The sequence below is a fragment of the Rattus norvegicus genome, chromosome 17 (genome assembly GCF_021556685.1).
Source record: "Rattus norvegicus strain SHRSP/BbbUtx chromosome 17, alternate assembly SHRSP_T2T, whole genome shotgun sequence".
Classification (NCBI taxonomy): Eukaryota; Metazoa; Chordata; class Mammalia; order Rodentia; family Muridae; genus Rattus; species Rattus norvegicus.
Genome location: NC_141550.1, coordinates 27,130,129 through 27,151,802, shown reverse-complemented (window position 1 = coordinate 27,151,802; position 21,674 = coordinate 27,130,129). Strand labels below are relative to the sequence as shown.

Here is a 21,674-nt window from a genome sequence, read left to right as displayed (position 1 = left end):
ATTTACATGTCAACTCACAAACCTCTATAACTCCAGTCATAGTGAAACAATGACCTCAATTGACCTCCAAAGTTCCCAAACAGATATCATGCAGGCAGAACACTCATACCTATAAAATTAAAAATTCATATTTGTAAAAGAGTAAATTGGAGAGAATAAATTTATTGCTTTGAAATAAATTCCCATAAAACCACACTTTTCACAATAATAAGCAAAATATAGTTTGAACAAAGTGCCTGCCTGCAGAAGTGCTTATTCACAGGAGCAGGGATGCTCAGACAGAATCCTGCAAGGCTACCCCAGGGCCCTCAAGTCCAAATTGCCAGTCTTTAGGAAACAGGCCTATCTCTGTATCCCTGCCATGCAGCTGGTTAAGGGTAACCCACGGGAAGCCTGGCTCTGCTCTCCCTGTGTTCCTCGACAGGCTCCAGAGGGCAGTAGCCAGGGCAGATCAGCTCTAGTTCTTACACTTGGAGCACAGCCCTGTGACCCCTGTGTCATGCGTGAGTGTACAAAGCCGCTCCAGCAGGGCTAAGGGGCTAACACACCAGAGCTTTCTGTTCTCAAGGCAGGAAGAGGTCTGAGATCATGACGGCAAGTTTCCTATGAGTGTAGTCATTCTCTAGGGCCTGTCTGTCTTCTCTCTGTCTCTTCTGCATCTTGTTCTGATCGTTTTACAAGAACAAGTGTCATATTCATTCATGTTCTGTGATGGCGTTTGGTGGTCAGCAACTTGACACTCCAGGGAAGAGGAACCCTCCATGGAGAAATTGCCTCTGATGCACTGGCCTGTGGGTAAGTCTCTAGGGTCATTTTCTTGATCAATGATTGATGTGTGAGGGCTCAGTTCACTGTAGACAGTGACATCCCTCGGTGGATGGTCCTGCATTATATAAGAAAGGTAGTTAAGCAAGCCACGGAGAGTAAGCTAGTAAGCAGCACCCCTCCGTGGACACTGCTTTGATTCCTGCCTCCAGGTTCCTGCTCTGAGTTCTTCCCCTAGTGATAAGAAAAAACAAAACAAAACAAAAATCCCTCTTTCCTTCCCTAACTTGGTTTTTGTTAGTGTTTCATCAAAATTCTGGAGAAGCAAACTAGGGTGTGACCCAACCTAATGATGTTATTTTAACTTAATCTCTTTAAAAGGCCTATCTTGGGGCTGAAAAAATGGATCCTTGCTTAAGAGCACAATTGCTCTTCCAGAGGACCCTGGTTTCATGACTAGCCCCACACAGCATCTGTAACTTTATAGAAATAGGTGCCACCCATTATACTTACATTCTCTGTCTCTTGCCTCAGTAACATGTGCCACCTCAGAACTCTGTCAACAGGAAAGGCCGCCACCAAAGGTGACATCTGTCTTGGCCTGGTCTCTTCCTGAAGAGACACCAAAATAAGCTTCCTGTGCTAAAAGTCACCCTGTTTGTGATCTCTGGCTATTAGGTAAAGAAAGAAAAGATTAGTGCATGCCTGTTGGAGACCCCTGCTGTTAAGGTAAAACCCACATTCCTACAGCTCTCTGGGCTTGGCAGGAAATGGAGGACTCTTTCTTAGAGGGTCTTCCTTATCCCTTCCTGGCCTCGGTTGGAGAGTATCTCTGAGCACAGACGCCTGACCTTGCTTGGGGGATGACCTTGTGCAGAGCTCGCTCCAAGTGCTGCATGACTCAGCACAAGCCCCACGTTAGCTTCCTGCCTGCATGATAGTTAGGTACTGTGTTAAGACCAATCAACCCTTTCTGCCCATATGATAATTAGGTACTGTGTTATGACCAATCAACCCTTTCTGCCCATATGATAATTAGGTACTGTGTTATGGCCAATCAGCTCTCTCCACCCATACCCCTAAGAGCCCTTATATACCCTAGCCCTGGAACAGTAAGGTAGAGGTGCCTCACTGAAGCTGTCTCCTGGAAGTTATTTCCATCCCACTCACTGTCAACTAAACCCTGCTCCCCACTTCTACCCCTTTCACCTTGGAGGGCCAATGGCCAACAACCCTCAAATTAAACCTCCTAATTAAAAAAAAAAAAATAAAGAAAAGAGTAAAGATCGGACCTTTGAAGAGCTCTATTCAGTATCCTCACTCATTCTAAGGGGTCACACTTGTCTTTAATCAATACACAAGATGCAGGCGGTAGCTCAGCTGTAAATCAGCGATGTCTAAATGTGTGCTCGCCGGCTGCCCCACCAACTGCTTCCACCATTCAAAAAGAAGAACAGCTGACTACTAGGGTAATGACTATGTGTGTGAGTCTCAGAGTCAGAATGCTTACCTTCCTATCTTTCCTAGTTATTATCCCTACTGCAAACGGGATTCAAGACCAAGGTGTAATCCTCTGTGGCAAAAGCAAATTCAGAGCTAGATAATAAGGAAGCCAAGGCTGCAGCATCTCCACATTCTTGGAGTTTAGACAAACTGCGAACAGATGAGAAAGTCAGACCTCTTGTTATATCATCAGACCTCTGCAGAAACAGTGTTCTAATCCCATTAGAGATGGGCAAGAGGATGGTAAATGACTGGATATCTCAGGGGCTAGATACCCACTGTTCATGCAGCATTTTCTGATTTTTGTAGTATAAAAACACACACTTGTTAGTAGAATTTATGAGAACTCGATCGGCTTTGACCTCAGGGAGATCCCCCTCCCCCAGGACAATGACTCACCCACCTAGCTGCACGCCATTGTACCATTAATTAGCCTTACGTTCAGCTTAGAGTGACAAAAAATCATCGAGGGTGGTGGGTTGACACTATGGTTCATTTCTCTCTGTGTAAAAGGAATCCACAGACAAGCTGAGGACTCTTGTGATCAATCTGTGGTTCCTAAAATTCTACCATCCTCCTAATGCCTGGCTTTGTCATCCCTGGGAGATAGCAGCCCTCCTCTTCAGGCTCCAAAGTGGCAGTAGACAGACGGGGGAGTTTATAAAGAACAAGGATTTATTTAGCTTCTGTCCCTGGAGTCTGGGCAGTGCAAGAGCGTGGTGCTGACACATGACAAAGACCTCGTGCAGCCTTTCCCAGGTCTGAAGGACAGGCAAGCACATGCAGGACAGGAGACTATCCTTTTATCAGGAACCCACTCCCGGGATGATGGAAAGAGCCCTCTTAACACTATCACAATGGCATTAAAAAAACTGTCGAATGAGTGTTGGGAAACATTCAAACCAAAGCTGAGCTTTTTAGAAATCTCGCCAAACATTTGCGTTGTCCTATAACAAATATAGTTCAAAACGTAATTATCTGGCTAGAAAGATGGCTCAATGGTTAAGAGCACAGGCTGATCTTCCAAGGGACCCAAGTTCGACTCCCAGTACCCACTGTGGCTAACAACTTTCTGTAACCCCAGTTCCAGGAGACCCAGTGCTCTTTTCTGTCCTCCATGATCACCACACAAACACAGTGGACAGATATATATGCAAGTGAAATACGAATACACATAAAAATAAAATAATTATCTGGTTCTCCCTGGCTGCAAGGCATGCTGGGAGATGTTGTTGTTGTTGTTGTTGTTGTTGCTGCTGTTGCTATTGCATACCCACATACCCATTCAGAAGGCTCACAGCTGCTGACTACTTCAAATCTAAGCAATCTAACCCCTTCCCCCACATTCGGGCACGCTCTCATGCACACATGCACACACGCAAACATAATAAAAATAAAATGTTTCTAAAGCATTTAAGAAGACTACGGCAATTCGTGACATGTGAGCGACAATTGCACCAATGTGTACTTCATGGAGATTTTGCTCGGGGTTACACTAAGGCAGAGAACACTACTTCTGTTGGAAAGTGAGGGAAATGATATAGCGAAGAAAAGGATATGGCAAATATTAAAATGGTAATTCCAGACGCCTGAGGTGAGGGAACACTGGCATTTGGCTTAATGACCCTCTTCCTAGAGAAAATCCAGGCTCGTGGAGGAGACCCAACTTGTCCACATCCCCATATGATTGCATCGTTAGGTTGATAACATCATCTTTAAGCCCCAATGAATCACCCTAATATCACATTGGAGAATAACTGTGATGCATGTACCTTAGATGAAAACCCTTTCTATAAAAAGACAGCTTTTTAATATGATCTTTTTCTGTGAATGTAAGTGTAGTCTTTGACATAAATACAACAAGGCATGATGTAGTAACTAGTGGTGTCTCAGAAGGCCCTGTGATAGATCCATGGGGACCCCGATGGCAACAGACAACACCTAAAACACTAGCTGCCAGTTCACAAGAAGTCTTTTTTTATGTCCTTCAGAGCTGAGTTTCACAACCATGGTGACTTTTGTCAGCATTTCTGGGAAATGGAGGACAAGCTTGTGAAACAGTATGGCAGTGACACAAGCCAGTGACATGAGTCCAAGAGGAGCAACACAAATGACAGTACATACGAGGGGTCCCACATTGCCTCATTTGAAAGCAGAACCTTCTGGGCATAGATGAAAATATGTCAGGTATATGCAAATTTATGGAAAATACGCAAATTTGCCTCTGAAACCTCAAAAGAGGAAAATACACCCATATGTATTCTTTCTGTTGGGTGGGGCTGTGTGCTAGGGATCAAATTCAAGGCCCCAAGTTGTCTTAGGCAAGCACTCCGCCACTAAACTGTAACCTTGCCCAGAAGTTTTTCTCTTGCAACCAGACTGTTACTCTGTTGTATGCCCTTTTGTTGCAGTATGCAACCTCATGGGCATGCTGTCCTTAGAGATACAAAGTAACTCAAACTTCAGAAGGTCTCAGCATTCAGTCAGAAAGCACATGCACTGTTGAAGGCCACTGGACAAGTGACACACTGGACAAGATTCTAGCCAGTGAAGCCTCTGAACTCAGACCTGAGGGATGACATAATGCAGTCCCTGTATCTATGGTACCTCTGTCTGTCCAGGGTTGGCTTTGGAGGAGACAGGAGTGATAAGTACTCAAGGTCTCTTGGCCTCCAGCGTGGCTGAAACTTTAAGATAACTTTTTATCCACACGGATTTGTGGATGAGTCGTTCCTGATGACTCTCCACCAGAGAATCCCCCCTCCATGGGAGTAGGGGGCGGTGTGGTGGCCTGTGAGGGTGAGAAGAGACTAGAACAGAAACAAGAACCTGCCCCCCTTCCAGTTAAAACTTTGTGTCTAGAATATCATGATAGAAAGAAAAAAGCTACAAACTTAAAAAAGTCTAGACTAATTATGCTCAGGGGCTAGGAAAGATGATCTGATGTCACTTGGCCTCTCCACACTGGCCTGCTGTACTCTTTGCAAGTGACATGTCATAAGTAACACCCAAACACAAAACTGGAAGGTTGGGGATGACAGAAGTTGCTGCCTTCTCTACAGCCTGCCACACGTGTGCAAAGGCGAAGACAGGTATGACCTTAAACTCATCTGTGACAGCTATTCTTGGCTGTCAAGTTGACTGCATGGGGAATTAGCTAAAACCAAAACAGCTGAGTTCACCTTTGAGGGTTTTGGTCTACCACTGAGCTAAATCCCCAACCCTGGAAGACCCACTTTTAATCCAAACCTTGTGAAGCTGGAAGATGCACCTACACCTTTAACCCAGATCTTTTGAGGTGGGAAGAGCCACCTTCCGTCTGGGCCACACCTTCTGCTGTCAGCCTATATAAAGGACATGGAAGAAGGAAGCTTTCTCTTTGCCTGCTTGCCCTCACTCTCACTGGCATCAGGGCCGACTTCTTTGATATTCTGGCATATACTAAAGGCCAGCTGAGACATCCAGCTTTGTGAACTGAATAAATAAGCCATTTCCAGACCGTTCATTGGTAGGCAGCCATTGTTAGACTTGCCGGACCACGGCCTGGAAGCCATTCTAATAAATTCCATATATATGTATATATGTACATATATATTCATTCTATAAGTTCTGTTCCTCTAGAGAACCCCCATATATCAATATTTCTCTCACAGAAATCTAGAAATGATTTCCAGATGGTTCCATGGGGCATGGCTTATCATCAGGGAGCAGCAGGCTGCTTCTGACCACATCCAAATGAACAGCTCATCCACAAATCTGTGTGAGAGCGAATTTGGCCTTTGCAGCATGCCTGGGCCAGCCCCAGCCCCACCACTGTGGTCTTTGCACTCTGTCCTGCATTAGCTGCCGAAACCACAATAACTGATATGGGCCAGGCATGGTTTTAGGCCCAGAATAATTGTTGCCTTTCCTTAGTCTCTTGATAGTACCCTATGTCCATCTTGTTCCTCTTGGCCAAATAGAACAGGGAAACACACACACACACATGCACACAAAAGCATTGAGATGCTTTACTCCAAGAGTTAGATGGCTGCCTTCTTCCCTGTGGTGTTAAGGGACTCAACACAAGAATCATCTGAAAAGAAAGCCACAGTGAAAGGTTATTTAGGTCAGGTTGGCCTGCGAGTATGTCTGTTGGGATTACCTTGATTGCTTTAGTTAAGGAAGGAGATCCTGCCCACTGTGGATGGTGCCATTCCCTAAGCAGGTGATTGTGAATTCCATAGAGGGGAGAAAACTGAGCACAGGCTTTGCTCTCTGCTCCTGACTATGGGCTATGAGACATAGCCAGCTTAAGTTCTTTACAACCCGTAAGCTCCCACTTCTGTGACTTCCCCCCACTGATGGATTGTAACCAGGAATTGTGAGCTAAAATAAATAATTTCTCCCCTAAGTTGCTTTTTTATTTTTGAATGACAGTCGATTACAGCAAGAAAATAAAACTAAGACACCCTCTAAGCCTGAAAGCAAGGAAAATGGATGAAGTGGTGAGCTATAAACTAGGAAGCATAGTTACATCTCAAGAGAGGCTGAATGCTATAAAGTTGGTAAGGTAGGATTGGGGAGTTGTGTGCGATGGTAAATCTAATATGACAGTAGCTTGAACAGAACAGGAATTTGTTGGCCTCAGACACAAAAACCACACTGGAGGTAGACGGTCTACAGCTAATGAGGAAGCTATACAAAGTTTCCAGGGAGTAACTGAGAATCTTCTGTGTTGTGGTTCCTACCCTGTGCACACAAGGCTTACATGGCGACATGAATCCTAGACGTCTCACCTAGCAACAAGCATGGTACTCTGGTTTTGGCATCAGCCCCCCCCCCTCCCCATGCATTATTCCTCATCTCTAAATACTTTTGAAGTGTCAAGAACACTGTCTCAGATTGGGAGTGTAACTCAGTTGGTAGAGTGCTTGCCTACCATGCTGGAAGTCCTGGGTTCAGTCCTCAACACTGCCAAATAAAGTGTGATGGTGTGCACCTTTAATGGGAGTTCTTGGAAAGACAGGAGGATCATAAGCTCAAGGTCATGCTTGGCTGTGTAGCAACCCAGAGCCCAGCCTGGATACCTGAGACACTGTCTCAAAAAATAGAAAAGGAAAGAAAGAAAAAATGAAGGGAGGGAGGGAGAAACAGAGGGAGGAAGGAAAGAAAGAAAAAAAGAAAGGAAGGAAGAAAGGAAGAAAGGAAGGAAAGAAGGAAAGAAGGAAGAAAGAAAGGTGAATGATTGTCTCTCTGACCATGAAGGCCTGGGTCTAATTCCTCTGTCCTTAAATCCAAGTTGACCAGTAGAATTTGGTAGGCAGGAACTTGTATGAGTGAAATTAGGCTCTTTAAAGTCTGAGACCACCATGCCCTTCAGGGAGAACCAAGGACCTCATGAAGCCATCAATGAACAGTAGGAAGCAGCACTGAAATCAGGCAGAAGGAGGCAGCTTCTGTTGGTTTGCTGCATCAGTGGCTGGTTGATTGTGAGACAGTCTCACTGTGAGTCCCACGCTGGCCTCCAACTTGCAGCATCTTTCTGCCTCCGCTCCATTTACCATTGGGTGTGTTGGGCTGTGACTATATACAGCCCAGGAGGGATCTCCACCTATGAAGCCACGTCAATGGCCCATCTGGACACAACCCCAAAGCAAGTCCCCAGACTCGCCAGCCAGTTGTCACCAATTCCATGCAGAAAGCGAACTTGGTGTAATGATAAAACATAAAACATTCTTCTTGTGTAATGGTAAAACATTCATCTCTACCAAAAAAATGTCTGCACTGTTGTTGACTCACTCTTCCCTTGTCAGATGGAAGGTCCTCCAGCTCTCTGGGCATAGTTTGTCCTGGGATACATGTGGACAGTCTTCCCAGGGCACATCTGGTCTCAGCACGAGCACTGGCTTCCAAGGTCGCGCCATCATTCACCCTTTCCTAATGCAGCTGGATAACAAGCTTGGAGTTCACAAGGGCCTCCCCTGGCTCTGCAAAAGACAAACACCGCTCTTGGCTCTCCCCTGCTTCTGAGGTGCTCCTTTACCCCGTGTGGAGAAAACAGAAAGCTGGAACCATGCACAAAGGAGCAGCATCCTTGGGGGACGCATGAAACCTCTGTCATCTCACCTGGGTTGGGGAAGTTCCTTTTTTGTGCAGTTGCTGACTTACTGACAAGGGGACATCTGGGCAAATAGCTCATTATGAACAGAGTTGGGGCAAGAGGAAGGAGGGTGCCACTTCTACTAAACATTAATTGTAAGCATAAATGAAGGAGAATATTTATAATTATTTCCTGCTACAAAATCTTTTTTATTCTCTCATAATATTAAATCCCAATTGTACCTTCCCCTCCCTCTCTCCCCCCCCCCCCCCCATATCCTCTTTCCCCCACATCCACCACCCACTCTGCATACCCTCAGAAAAGAGCAGGGCTCCCAGAGACATCAGCCAGACATGGCATAGCAAGTACAAGAAGACCAGGCGTTCTATCAGTGGTTGTGGTGCACACCTTCAATCCCAGCATCAGGGAGGCAGAGGCCAGCCTGGTCTACACAATTAAGTCCCAGACCATCAGGGTCACATAGAGAAACCCTGTCTCAAAAAACAAAGCAAATAAAACAACAACAAAATCTAAAAGACCAGGCACATATCATCATATCAAGGCTGGAGGAGGCAACCCAGTGGGAGGAAACGGGTCCCAGAAGCAGTCAAATGACTCAGACACACCCGGACTCCCACTGTTAGGAGTCCGCCAAGAATACCATGCTACTCACCCATAACATATAAGACAAAGGACCTTGGTCAGACCCCAACAGGCTCTCTGATCTCTGAGTGCATACATTAGTCCCCACCATTGATTCTATGGACTGTGTTCTTATGGTGTCTTTGGTTCCTCTGGTTCTGCTTATCCTTCTTCCCTCTACAGGACTCCCTGAGCTCTACCTAATGTTTGGCTGTTGGACTCTACATCTGCTCCCTTCAGCTACTGGATTGAGTCTCTTTGATAACGATGATGCTGGGCTCCGGGTCTGCAGAGAACACTCTGCAGGAAAAACAGACTGTAGGTCGAAGGTTTTAAGAAACGGTTTTGTTTTTTCTTTTTTTGAGACAGGATTTCTCATGTAACCATGGCTGTCTTAGAACTTCCTCTGTAGACCAGGCTGGCCTCAAACTCAGAGATCATCCTGCCTCTGCCTCCCGAGTGATGTTACACAAAAAATTTATTTTTAATTTACAATTATTCATTGGGTGTATGTGTTCAAGAATGACCTTGAACATCTGATCCTACTGCCCAGCCTCCTGAGAGCTGGTATTACAGGCTCAGTTTGCTCAGGGCTAGGAACTGAACGGAGGACCTTATACATTCTAGGCAAACACTCTTCCAAATAAACCACACGGAAACCCTCTTCTGTTCTTTTTTTTTTCTTTTTTAAGATTTACTTATTTTTATTGTATGTATATGGGTGTTTTGCCTGTGTATGTGCCGTGTACCATGTGTGTGCAGTGTCCTCAGAGGCCAGAAGATGGCTTCAGAGCCCCTGGAACTGGAGTTACAGAAGGTTGTACAGAAGGATGCTGGGGATTGAACCCAGGTCCTCTGAAAGAGTAGCAAGTGGTCCACTGAGGGGTCTCTCCAGCATACATCCCTCCATCAGTTCTTAGCGCGCACCCTTCTGTGAGAGAGTCTTCAGTAGCTCAAGCCTTACAGTGTCTGCCTGCCTGGGAGCTTCACTGTGACCAGAGCAGTTTCCACGGCTTCTGATGTTTTCTAAGAACATTAGCTAATGCCCTACGGTTATAATCTCAGGGATTTATTTGAGATTCAACACCTTATTAAACAAATGTTATTATTAAGATATAACTCCAATTAGAGTCATTCAATCCTTTTCATCTAGTCTTCAATATTTTTAAAATCTCTATTGTTTTTAAAGGCTTGCTAATTTTCTGTCTGTTGAATCACTGTTTCAATATGTGGCTCCTTCTGTCCCCTAAAATACTTAGAAAATGTTTACACAAAATTCATTTCATCAATCTTATCCTGGTTTGCTTTTTCTTTCCTCTTTGTTTTGTCTGAGACAAGATGTCTCTATGTAGCACAGGCTGGCTTCGAACTCAGGCCCTTCCAGTGTCAGCTTCCTCCATGCTGAATAACAGGCTCTCACCTCCAGAGCTGACCTGGATTCTCTAATTTTGATAACTCTTTTTTTTTTAAAGATTTATTTATTTATTTATTAAGTACACTGTAGCTGTCCTCAGACACACCAGAAAAGGGCATCAGATCTCATTACAGATGGTTGTGAGCCACCATGTGGTTGCTGGGATTTGAACTCAGGACCTCTGGAAGAGCATTCAGTGCTCTTAACCGCTGAGCCATCTCTCCAGCCCAATTTTGACAACTCTTAGGCCATCTACTTCAGTGCTCCCTCAACCCAAGAAATACTTTTAAAAATATTTAATAACTTGCCACAGCGAGGGAAGTAAATATAACATTGCCCTTTACATACACAGCTCAATAAAAATGACTAAAAGACTTGGGAGGCTGTCAAGAACGGACACATATGTTCCATCAGGATGGAGACCGTTGAGAAATGAATTGGAATGGGAATCCAAGAAGAGAAAGGGAGACATGAGACACTTCTGAATGTCAACACGATTTGCCCTTGTCATTTAAAGCGTGATGGCTTTCAAGCCAGTACATCCTTTGAATGCCCTTTGGCCCATATTTTAAAACAGCACAGCATTTTTTACTCTAAAGTGTCAACATTTTATCATGTGACAAGATGTCCATTCTTAAGATCGTTTAAAGTTATGATATAAAAGGATCACAGATGTCCAGTTACGCATGATGAGGAGGGGTTTGCGCTCGCAGAGTCTGTTGTGTGGGTGGGTGAGCACGAGCTTGTTCCCGGTCCGGTGTGCATGTGAACACAGATTTCTACTGATGATTCATAATTTTACCCCGTGCTACATGCTTTTACTTCTATTTGGTAGTTTGTGTGCCAGACTATTTATTTATTTACTTCTTATATTTACTTCAGCAACACTGAAGGTGGAGTGGAACGAGGGTGGTACACAGTCCGTAGGTGCTCTGTCTCTGACCCACGTCCCTGGCCGGTGACGGCTTTCTCTCTTTTCTGTTTAAAGATTTATTTATTCTCGTATACACTGTGAGTGCTCTGTCTGCGGTTAAGTGTGTACACCACATGCACACCCGGTGCCCACAAAAGCCAGAGTACCTCAGAGTCCCTGAAAATGGAGTTATAGACAGTTGTGGGCCGCCAGGTGGGTGCTGGGAACTGAATCGACAGGCATAAGAACAGGCATGTTCAGAGTAGAGACAAAACTTGCCTGCCAAGAACAGCCAGTGCTCTGAACTGATGAGCCATCTCTCCTGCCCCTGGCTTCATTTTCTTAAAGAGAAATGGAAGGAGCCCTGAGACAAAAGAGTGGAGAAGGTGGGGGTGTGCAGTAGCCGCCGTGGAACAGACGGAGGTCATAGAAGGCACAGGGTCACGCCATCTGAAGAAGACTCCATGGATGTTCGTGGAGCAGTCGCAGATGGTCCGGATCATCGGGCATCAGGTCTGCACACAGCCCATGCCGAAGTCACAGGTTCCCTCCTTTCAAGAGTGGTGCACGCATATAATTCCTGCACTCAAGAGGCTGGGGGAGTTCGAAACCAACCTGGGGTTGTAGAATGATATCCCGTCTCAAAAACTCACAACCAGACTGGAGAGATGGCTTAGTGGGTAAAGAGCCCGCCATGCAAGTGTGAAGATCTGGGTTCACATCTCCAGCCCTCACATAGAACAAGGCATAGTGGCACGATCCCAGTACTAAGGGACAGAGATGGGTAGATCCAGGGGCTGCTGTCAGCAGCCAGTGTAACAGAAGTGTCAATCCCTAGGTCCAGTGGAAGATCTTATCTCAAAAAACCAAGGTAGACAAGCAGCTGAGGAAGCCGTCCTGATGCTAACACAGGCACTGTGATAAAATGCCTGTGCTAGTCAATGTATAAAGAGGAAAGGTTTATTTTGGTTCATGGCTTCAGCTCTCAGTCTTCGGGTCTGTGGCAATGTGGTACATCCTGCGACTGTGTGACAAAGAACACTTGTTCACTTCAGGGTGTCCAGGAAACAGGAGGTAAGCAGGGTCCTAACAAACCACTGAAGGGCACTCCCCCAGTGAACTAACTTCCTCCCGCTGGACGCCACCTCTTAATGTCTTTAGGCTCCACCACTTGCCAACAGTGCTATAATCCAGGGACCAAATATTTATCTAGGTCTTTGGGGGACATTTCATAACTAACCTGCCTCAGGTGATGTGGACTGATAGAGCCTTGTGTGCCTTTGCTAATCTCCACTTCCTTCCTGCTCTGTAGTCTACTTCCTGCTGACGAAAGATGGCTTTTCTTCCTTCCGTGATAATCTTTCTCGCCTTCCTGAAAGTATAGGGTTTTTTCCTGTTTACAGTGTCCCCTCAGCTTCACGCTCTGAACATTTGGTCCCCACTTTGCCTGGCTGTTTTAAAGGCTGTGGAGCCCTTAGGTAGTGGGGCCTGGCTGGAGGAAGTTGGTCGCCAAGGATGGGCCTTTGAACGTTATTCCAGCATGGTCTCTCTGCTTCCTGGTCTGTAACATGGAGAAATGATGGCCTGTCCCCACAACAATGGGGCTGTCCTGCTGTGCCTTTCCTGCTCTGATGGACCTACATCCTTCTGAAACCATGATACAAAAAAAAAAAAAAAAAAAAAAAGCCTTCCTCCTTCAAGCTGTTTTGTCCAGTATTTTGTTCCAGTAACAAGAAAAGTCACTAATATTCAGGTAAAGATGGATGTGCGCTGTATCTTCCCCTTTTACACACACACACACACACACACACACACACACTTTTGACTTTTGGCTTAACAGTACACCTTCTGAACAGCTCTGGGTGCACAGAAAGTAGTCTTGCCCCCTTTCTACCACAGGAGATCCACAGCTCCTCCAGTTTCCTAATATGGACCCTTAGAATGGGTCCATGCAGCTACATCATCTGTCTACAAATGATGCTACCATGAGCAACTGGATATGCATCCCTACCGCCACTGCTTACATACCCCCAGGGATGAGTTCCCAGAACAGCACCCCACCTTTCATTCCCTGCAACACTCTTACTCACCCTGTGACACCCACAGCTCCAAGAACCAGGCATACGAAAAGGCGTGTCCACATTGATGAGGAAACACACCTGCCCGTGTGTGTTCAACCATCACCAGCAGCAGCCTTAGGTACGGCCCCTCCCTTTTTGCTTCTGGAGTCTTATTAACAAATCAAATCAAAGTTTAAGGTTTTATTTTGCTAGTTGGCATGGTCGGTGGGCTTTGAGATAGACTGTCACTACACAGCCCACATTTTGTCCTAAACTCCTGGCATCCTACCACAGCTGGCTGAAGTTTATGAAGGGACTCAGACATTCCGGGCAGGGGTGAGGTGTGCTTTCTCTGAGCTTAGTGATCAGCAGTGTGTCCTCTATACATCCTAAGGGCTGATGAGTGGCAGTGTCTATTTCAGGATATGTGGTAAATCCTGGTGATGGGCCCTCCTCCACACAGTGCCACCCCATGTCTTAAGAAAAAGCCTTGCACATCTGCACACACTGCTCATATGTTTCTTTTTGTCTCCTGAGATGTTAACAGCATTCACCAAAGAGCAACAAAATAAGGGGCGACAGCAGAGCACCGTCTTCCAGTAGTGTGTGCTGAGGCCATGTGGGTACACTGAGACACACACAGTGTCTCCATAGCTTTTGCATAGCACCAGTTGGGTCCACAAGCTTGGTCCTGAATGTGCCCATGTGGATTATCTTCATTAGTGGAGTGGGACCTTTAAGAAGTCATTTAGTGATTAGATTCGGATGCTTTCAGGAAGGATGGATGGTATTCCTGAGGGACACTGGTTAGTTAGTTCTCACAAGAATGACAGTATAAAAGAGCATGCCCTGAAACTCTCTGGCTTCCTGTGAGGGCTCCCACTGAGATGTCACTATCCTGAGGGCCTCTGCAGAGCACAAGCTCCAATTCTGGACTTCCAGCCTCCACCTGGGAGGAAATATATCTCCTGTCATCATTTGGATCTTAAACGTCCCCAGAGGTCTTGTGTTGAAGGCTCGGTTCCCAGCCTATGGTGCTACTGGAAAGTGATGGGGCCTCTTGGAGGAGGGGTTAAAGATAGGAAGTGGGGTCTTGGGTAGCATGTTCTTGAAGAGGACTATGCTCTCCCCCTATTCCAATTAGTTTTCTGTTTTGTTGAGACAGAGTCATACAATGAAATCCAGACCAGCCTGGAACTCACAGTTCTCCCCGCTTTTGACTGCTACCTTTAATTGCCAACTTGATACAACCTAGAGTAACTTGGCAAAGGAGTCTCAATGGGGGATGTCTACAGCCCAGTGTCTACATTAGGTTGGTTTATGGGCATGCCTAGGAGGGATTAATTGTAATTAAATCGATTGATTTAAGAAGACCCAGCCCACTATGGGTGGCATTATTCCTTAGGCAGAGAATCCTCAACTATGTAAGAGTGGAGAAATCAAGCTTAAGCACAAGCAAGCCACAAATGAACATGCATGAATTCATTTTTCTGTCTTGACTGTAGACGTGCTTTGACTAACTGTCTGGAGTTCCTGTCTTGATTTCCCCACAGTGATGGAATTTAACCTGGACTTGAAAACCGAAATAAACCCCTTTGTCACCTAAGTTCCTTTTAGTCACGGTATAACAGCAGTGACAAGCTGGAGGACTTGGGTGTTGAAACCAGGCCCTTGGGCATGCCAGGCTCCACCACTGAGGCATGCCCCCAGCCTCATTCCTTCCCCCTTTCTTTGTTCTCCCACTACCATGAAAACGGGTTGACAGGCACATGGCAACAGAGCCAAACAACTGTAAGCTGAAAGCTCTGAACCCTGTGAAGCAAAACAAGCCTTTTCCTTGTTCAAACCAATCATGCATCCCATGTCTCTTTCTAAGGTGCTCAGTCTCGGGCATTTTGTTACAGTAACAGGCGGCAGATTCAAGCAGTGATAACAGCTGGCCTGTATCACATGCTCACTCTGTATCGAACACAGCTCAACCTATTTTTTATTTTGATAGGTTTTTGTGCTTGTTTGGTTTGGTTTGGTGTGGTAAGCTTATGAAGTGATGGGTTTCACCATGGTATCTTCTTACACATGTGCCAATGCACTTTGTTCTGACCCTTGCCCCATATTCTGTCTTTAAATAGTGACATTCTTTCATTTAATCTCTGTTTTACGTTAACACGAGCTAAACTCATTTGACAAGAAGGAGTTTCAACTAAGAAACTGCTGCCATAAGATAAAGCCATCGGCAAGCCTGAAGGGCGTTTTCTTAATTAGTGATTGATTGATGTGGGAGGGACCAGCCTATTCTGGGTGGTAGCACCCTGGGCTGGTGGTCCTGGTTTCTATTAGAAAGCAGGCAGAGTAAGCCATGAGGAGCAAGACAGTAAGCAGCACCCTTCCATGGCCTCTGCATCAGCTCCTGCCAATAGGTTCCTGCTTGATTTGTATTCCTGCTGCTGTTTTCCTCAATGGACTATAATTTAAGATACGTAAGCCAAATAAACCCTCTCCTCCCCAAGTTGCTTATGGTCATGGGGTTTTTATCACAGCAATAGTAACCCTAACTAAGCAATTCTTGAGGATGTGGGGCACAAAAAAAAAAAAAAAAAACAACAACAACAACAAAAAAAAAAAAAAAGTCAAAGCCACGTCATTGCTCCCAGTACCTATGGTTCCTGGCAGAACTGACAGAGAGAGGTTAGGAAAGTTGTCCAAAGATGCACAGCCAGCAAGTGGTGGGGCCAACATCACAGTTAGGCAAACTGACTCAAGTCTAACCCTTTATTTCAATGCTGTCCTTCTTAGTAATTAGTTTTAAAGGCTTTTTATATTTAATAATGTGTGTGTCTGAGTCAGGATTTGTGCAGTGAGCACCTGAGCCCAATGAGGCCAGAAGAGGGCATCAGATCCCCTGGAGAAGGAGTGACAGGCAGTTATGACCCACCTGGGTGCTGGGCACTGGTCCTTCACAAGAGCAGTATAGACTCTTAACTGCCAAGCCATCTGTACTGGCTGGTTTTTTATGTCTTGACACAAGATGGAGTTATCACAGAAAAAGGAGCCTCCCTTGAGGAAATGCCTCCATGAGATCCAGCTGTAAGGCATTTTCTCAATTAGTGATCAAGGAGGGATGGCCCCGCCCATTGTGGGTGGTGCCGTCCCTGGGCTGGTGGTCCTGGGTTCTATAAGAGATCAAGCTGAGCAAGCCAGGGGAAGCAAGCCAGTAAGTAACATCCCTCCATAGCCTCTGCATCAGCTCCTGCTTCTTGACCTGCTTGAGTTCCAGTTCTGACTTCCTTTGGTGATGACCAGCAATGTGGAAGTGTAAGCTGAATAAACCCTTTCCTCCCCAACTTGCTTCTTGGATGTGATGTTTGTGCAGGAATAGAAACCCTGACTAACATATCATCTCTCCAGGAATATTGATTTTTTAAAACATTTATTTATATTTCTGTATCTGTGCATGTTATATATGAGGGTACACATGTATGTAAAAGTCAGAGGGGGGTGTATTTGCATGTATGCACAGCATACATGCATGTGTGTGTGTGTGTGTGTGTGTGTGTGTGTGTGTTTGCTTTCCATTAGGTATTAGTTAGAAAAAGGCTCATCCATATATTTCAAAAGCCAAAATTAATATAGTTTGCCAAAAGTACACGTCTGTATCTGACATAAATGAAAAATCATAACATTTCATGATTTTCACAGTGCTTGAACCCCATGTCTTAGTCTCTGTTCTCTTGCTGTGAAGAGACACCATGACCAAGATAACTTTTATGAAAAAGCATTTAACCAAGGGATTGCTTACAGATTCAGAGGTTTTGTTCATTATCATTCACTGGGGATCATGGTGGTACATGTGGCACTGAAGAAGTGGCAGAGAGAGAGAGAGAGAGAGAGAGAGAGAGAGAGAGAGAGAGAGAGAGAGAGAGAGAACAGGTCTGGTGTGGGGTTTTGAAACTTCATCCTCAGTGACACACTTCCTCCAAAAAGGCCACACTTCCTAATTCTTTCCAATTAGTGTCATTCAAATGTATGAGCCATGGGGGCCATCCTTCTTTAAACTACCACACCCCATTAACACAGAGCTCTGCCTCACAGTGCACACTGGTTCTGGAGCTCCAGCCACCACACTCATAGTCTATCCTGCACCATGAAGGAAGAAGAATCCCTTTTCTTTAATCCTACTTCCCAGAAGTTGGGCACCATGCTTCCAATTTTAGTCCACTGGCCACGGTTTTACCCAGTGGACACACCTAGTTCCGAGAGTCTGGGAAAACAGGCCCTTGTTCCAGAAAGGCATGCTAAAAATACAGGTTATTGCTACTAAGGAGAAGGTGAAAGTGTGTGTCTCAGGATGCCTGTGGCGGATTCCGCCACAAGGGTAAACAGCACAAGTGTATGGTGTCTCGGCATGGGACCGAGCTCTGTAAATGAGCAGGGAAAACGATCCAGGTATTTCTTCAGCCTTCCTCCCTCCACTGCACCCTCCGAGAAGAGAGACGAGCAGTGTCTGATGTGGGCATGCGCTCCACCAGGCGGCTGACGTCAAATCCACCTGTTATTCAGAGTAGCTCTCACGCACCCGGAGATTGACAGACCCAGGATTCAGATCAGCTGTGCTCAGAGACACCTCTCTCCCCAGCACTGTTGGGGTGCTTCTTCAGTCTCCCCAACTTGATTTGTGGGATCAAAAGAGGACTGTTCCCTCCCTCTGATGCCTGGCAGCCTAACACCGTGTCTCTGGTGACCTTTGGGCTCTGTACAACCACCCCTTCCTGCCTCTCATCTCAGTGTGTTTGGCCTCACTAAACACCAGCAACCCACCAAGGTCATCTTCTGGCCTTGACACGAGGTCTTCAAGTACTGCATTTACCTTTTCTTTCCTTGAATCTCTGGGCTTGGACTCCGTCCCTCAACAACACTCTTAGTCCACCTAGAAACAAACTGTCCATCCCCCACTTCCTCACAGCCCACCCAGAAACTCTACACTGACCCCTGCAGGCTCAGCACAGGGCAGATCCAAATGATGTTTTATGAAACACCCTGCGGCCCTCCCTCTGAGGACAGAGAACCATGGAGCTTGCCCCGTGGTCAAAGGGAACACCAGTTTGGAGGCATGTTGTATCCACGGTGACACCAAACAGGCAGCTAAGACACACAGGGGACCTGGCTCTCATCTATGCTGCTGGAGGTCCTCTCAGCAACCAGAAGACTTGAGACACCTAAGGGCCAGAGCTGGCTGCTGGCAGAAGCATTTTCTCATTCAGAAGGTAGAACACACCCCACGGCCTTCTGCCAGCTAGACACACCGTGCCCTTAGAATCGGGGTCAGTGTGACCCACTGTCTGCTGGGGGGCTCACTTGAGGTGTTCGCTTCGGTGGATTAAGGAGCATTCAGAGCAAGGCTGTTGCCAGAGAACAGAGTGGATGGACTGTGGGCACCATACCGTCACTCTGCTGGGGCTGGCTTCCCCGGAACAGAGGAGAGCTGGCCCCTCCCTTACAGCCAGACAGAGTCTGAATCTGTTGCCTCTTACGGCCGGTTCCAGGTTCTGTGACTTTGGATCCTAAAACTTTCAGCACGATCTCCCAAGTTCTCAGACTTGATGCCTCAGGCTGAGAGTGACACTACCGATGTCCTTGCGCACTGGCCTGTGGGTATGTGTTGCCATCATCTGACACTCCATTTTGTAGACAGGCTGGCCTGGGCCTTTTAGCCACAGCCAGTTCCAGTTCTCCTCTAAGTCCCTCTCAGGCACCTGCCGCTGGGAACCCTGGCTGATGTCCCCGACCTCAAGTTTGTCTGTCTGGTACAGAGCAGACCACAGCCAGATGGCTCTGCGAAGATTAGGCTTTGCAGCTCCAGACAGCAGGGCCCTCGTACTTCCGTACTTCCTCCTGCTCCTCCTTCCCCGCGCCAGACTCTGAAACCTTTCCTGTGGCCCTCAGTGCAAAGATCAGAGCTCCCCAGCCAGGGTCTGGTCTGTTGGAAGTCTTCCTTGCCCATCCTCTTCTGGGTCCTCTTTCCACCCACGTGGCACTACTCCAGCCTCCAGACTGGACATTTGCCTTCTCCTTGTCTGGATGCTCCCCCCACTCCGCCCTCCCATAGCCCCCCCCACTCCCCCCCACCCCCACCCCCCCACCCCCGCCTTCAAGAGACCATGCCCCCAGCTGAGACATCAGCTCTCCCAGTTTTTCCCACACTCCCCTCTTCATTAACATGGTTTCTCTTTAAGCCATCCTCTTTAATGTCCATGTCCCCCTACTAACAGGTAGGCTTCAGAGAGCATCAAGGACCTTAGGGGCTTCTAATTTTATTTTGTATCTGGACTGCTTAGATGAGCAATGAAGGAAGGAGGGGAGAAAGGGAGAAAGGGTTGCTGAAAGCTCTCAAGACTGATCGTGACTTACTGGCAGAACCGTGTTCCCTGATTCTGGGGGTAATTGTCCTCTGGAGATAAGTGGGAACCTGTTCACCAGGCCAGAGAAGACCGGCTGAAACCGGAAGGACTGAAATGAAAGGTGCTCCTCCGGCCCTTTCATCCCCAGTGGGCCTGGGTGTCAGCGCTGGAATCTTAGGACTCCCTCTCTGTGCCTGAGTGTGCCTAGCCGTCTGCACCCTCACCACAGCATGGCTCACGGTTTCTCAGAGACAATGTGCATCTGAACTGAGCAAGTGGAGATGTCTTCCCTTGTCATCTAGGAGCGGCTGACAGACACACGGCACGTGTGCTGTACCGGTTCGTTCCACGGGAGCGGGTATCAGTGGGTCAGGTATCCGCGATCCAGGACACCCGAGATGGGAGCGCTCGCATTCCCCACCCTTCATCCTGTGTCTAGTCGTTGCATTAACTTTTCCTGGGGAGAGGTGACCCAACTTCTGCTCACTGCAGATAGGGCACCAACCACAGGCAAAGTAACAATTCTACAGGAGTCTGTCTTGGTAACATTTTGTTTATTGGGCTCACAGGAGCATGACTGAGAGGTTTCATATACTCTCTCAAGTACCCCACAGTCACTGGACAGTCTCCCTAAGCATGAGTGACAATTTCCCCATTGTATGGATGGAGTCACATCTTTACCTCTTCTCTCTACATCCAAAGACCATGTGTGGTTAGTGCAAATTACAAGCAGCTGGAAGGGAGTGGGAGAGGGAGAGAGCGGCTGGACTCTGAGGTCAGAGTCTCACGACCCTTCCCGGACCCTCCTTCTATGAGGAAACTCAGCAGGGCCAATTCAAGGGGTCCCTTGGGTAGTCACAGTTGGTCTGCCATGCTCTGTCACCTCACTGTTCCACCTGTCACCGGAATCTTCTCTAAGCCAGAGAGAGCACAGGAATATGAATCCTCCAGCTCCAGAGGAAAGGAGAAAATACCAGAGCCAGGTGTGTGAGGCGGGCACTCAAAGCCTTCACAGCCCTGGATGTGAAACCGGAAAATGGAGATCCTGGGTCTTCACAGAGCCCAAAGAGGCATAGGGTAACTGGGGTGAAATCTAAGATAAATTTTAAAAGAAGTAGGGGTTGGGGATTTAGCTCAATGGTAGAGCGCTTGCCTAGCAAGCACAAGGCCCTGGGTTCGGTCCCCAGCTCCGAAAAAAAGAACCAAAAAAAAAAAAAAAAAAAAAAGAAAAGAAAAAAGAAAAAAGAAAAAAGAAAAAGAAGTAAAATAATTTTCAAATAAATGCACTAGAATGAAATAAAATTTTAAAATGATGCAGAGTAAAATCTTAAATAAAAGCATAGAAGTTGAAATTGTCCAGTTGGCATCCAATTGTCCAGTAGGTCCTAAATAAATAAAAATAAATTTTTTGAAATAGAAAAAAAAATAAGACTTAAACGTATAAAAAATTTTAAGGTGAACAATAGTAAAATGAACTTTAAGATAGATAGGGGAAAGTGAAATTCAAAAGTGAGTGAATGGGATGCTTGATATGACTTAGTGGGTAAAAAGGCTTTGCACGCAAGCCTGAGGACATGAGTTCAATTCCTGGTCCTGGACCCACACAGTAGAAGGTGAGAACTGACTCCTTCAGGCTGCCCTCTGCCTTTCTCAAGGGACCATGACATATACACACATGCAATAAATGAATAAACGTAATTTTAAAATATTAAAAATAAGCAAATAAAAATAAAATACGCACGGGCCCAGGCCAATGGCTCAGACGGTAAGCATTTCCTCCTAAGTATGAAGAGCCAAATCTGATCCCCAGTACCCACATCAAATCAAAGCTGAGTGCGGGGCCTGAAGAAATAGCCTTGAGGTGAGGAGAGCTTGCTAGAGGACCTGAGTTCAGTTCGAA

At 46.3% G+C, this 21,674-nt stretch overlaps 1 long non-coding RNA gene across 2 annotated transcripts; it reads left to right on the top strand.

The window, feature by feature from the left end:
- Window positions 1-408: 408 nt before the first annotated feature.
- LOC148000086 (uncharacterized) lies at window positions 409-9,655 on the top strand. 2 transcript variants are annotated; one of them, XR_015641251.1, is made up of 3 exons: window positions 409-795; window positions 8,064-8,505; window positions 9,176-9,655. It is a non-coding gene; the product is annotated as an uncharacterized LOC148000086 (long non-coding RNA). The 2 variants fall into 2 exon arrangements; XR_015641250.1 differs by lacking the exon at window positions 9,176-9,655 and having other exon boundaries at window positions 449-795; window positions 8,064-8,538.
- Window positions 9,656-21,674: the final 12,019 nt, after the last annotated feature.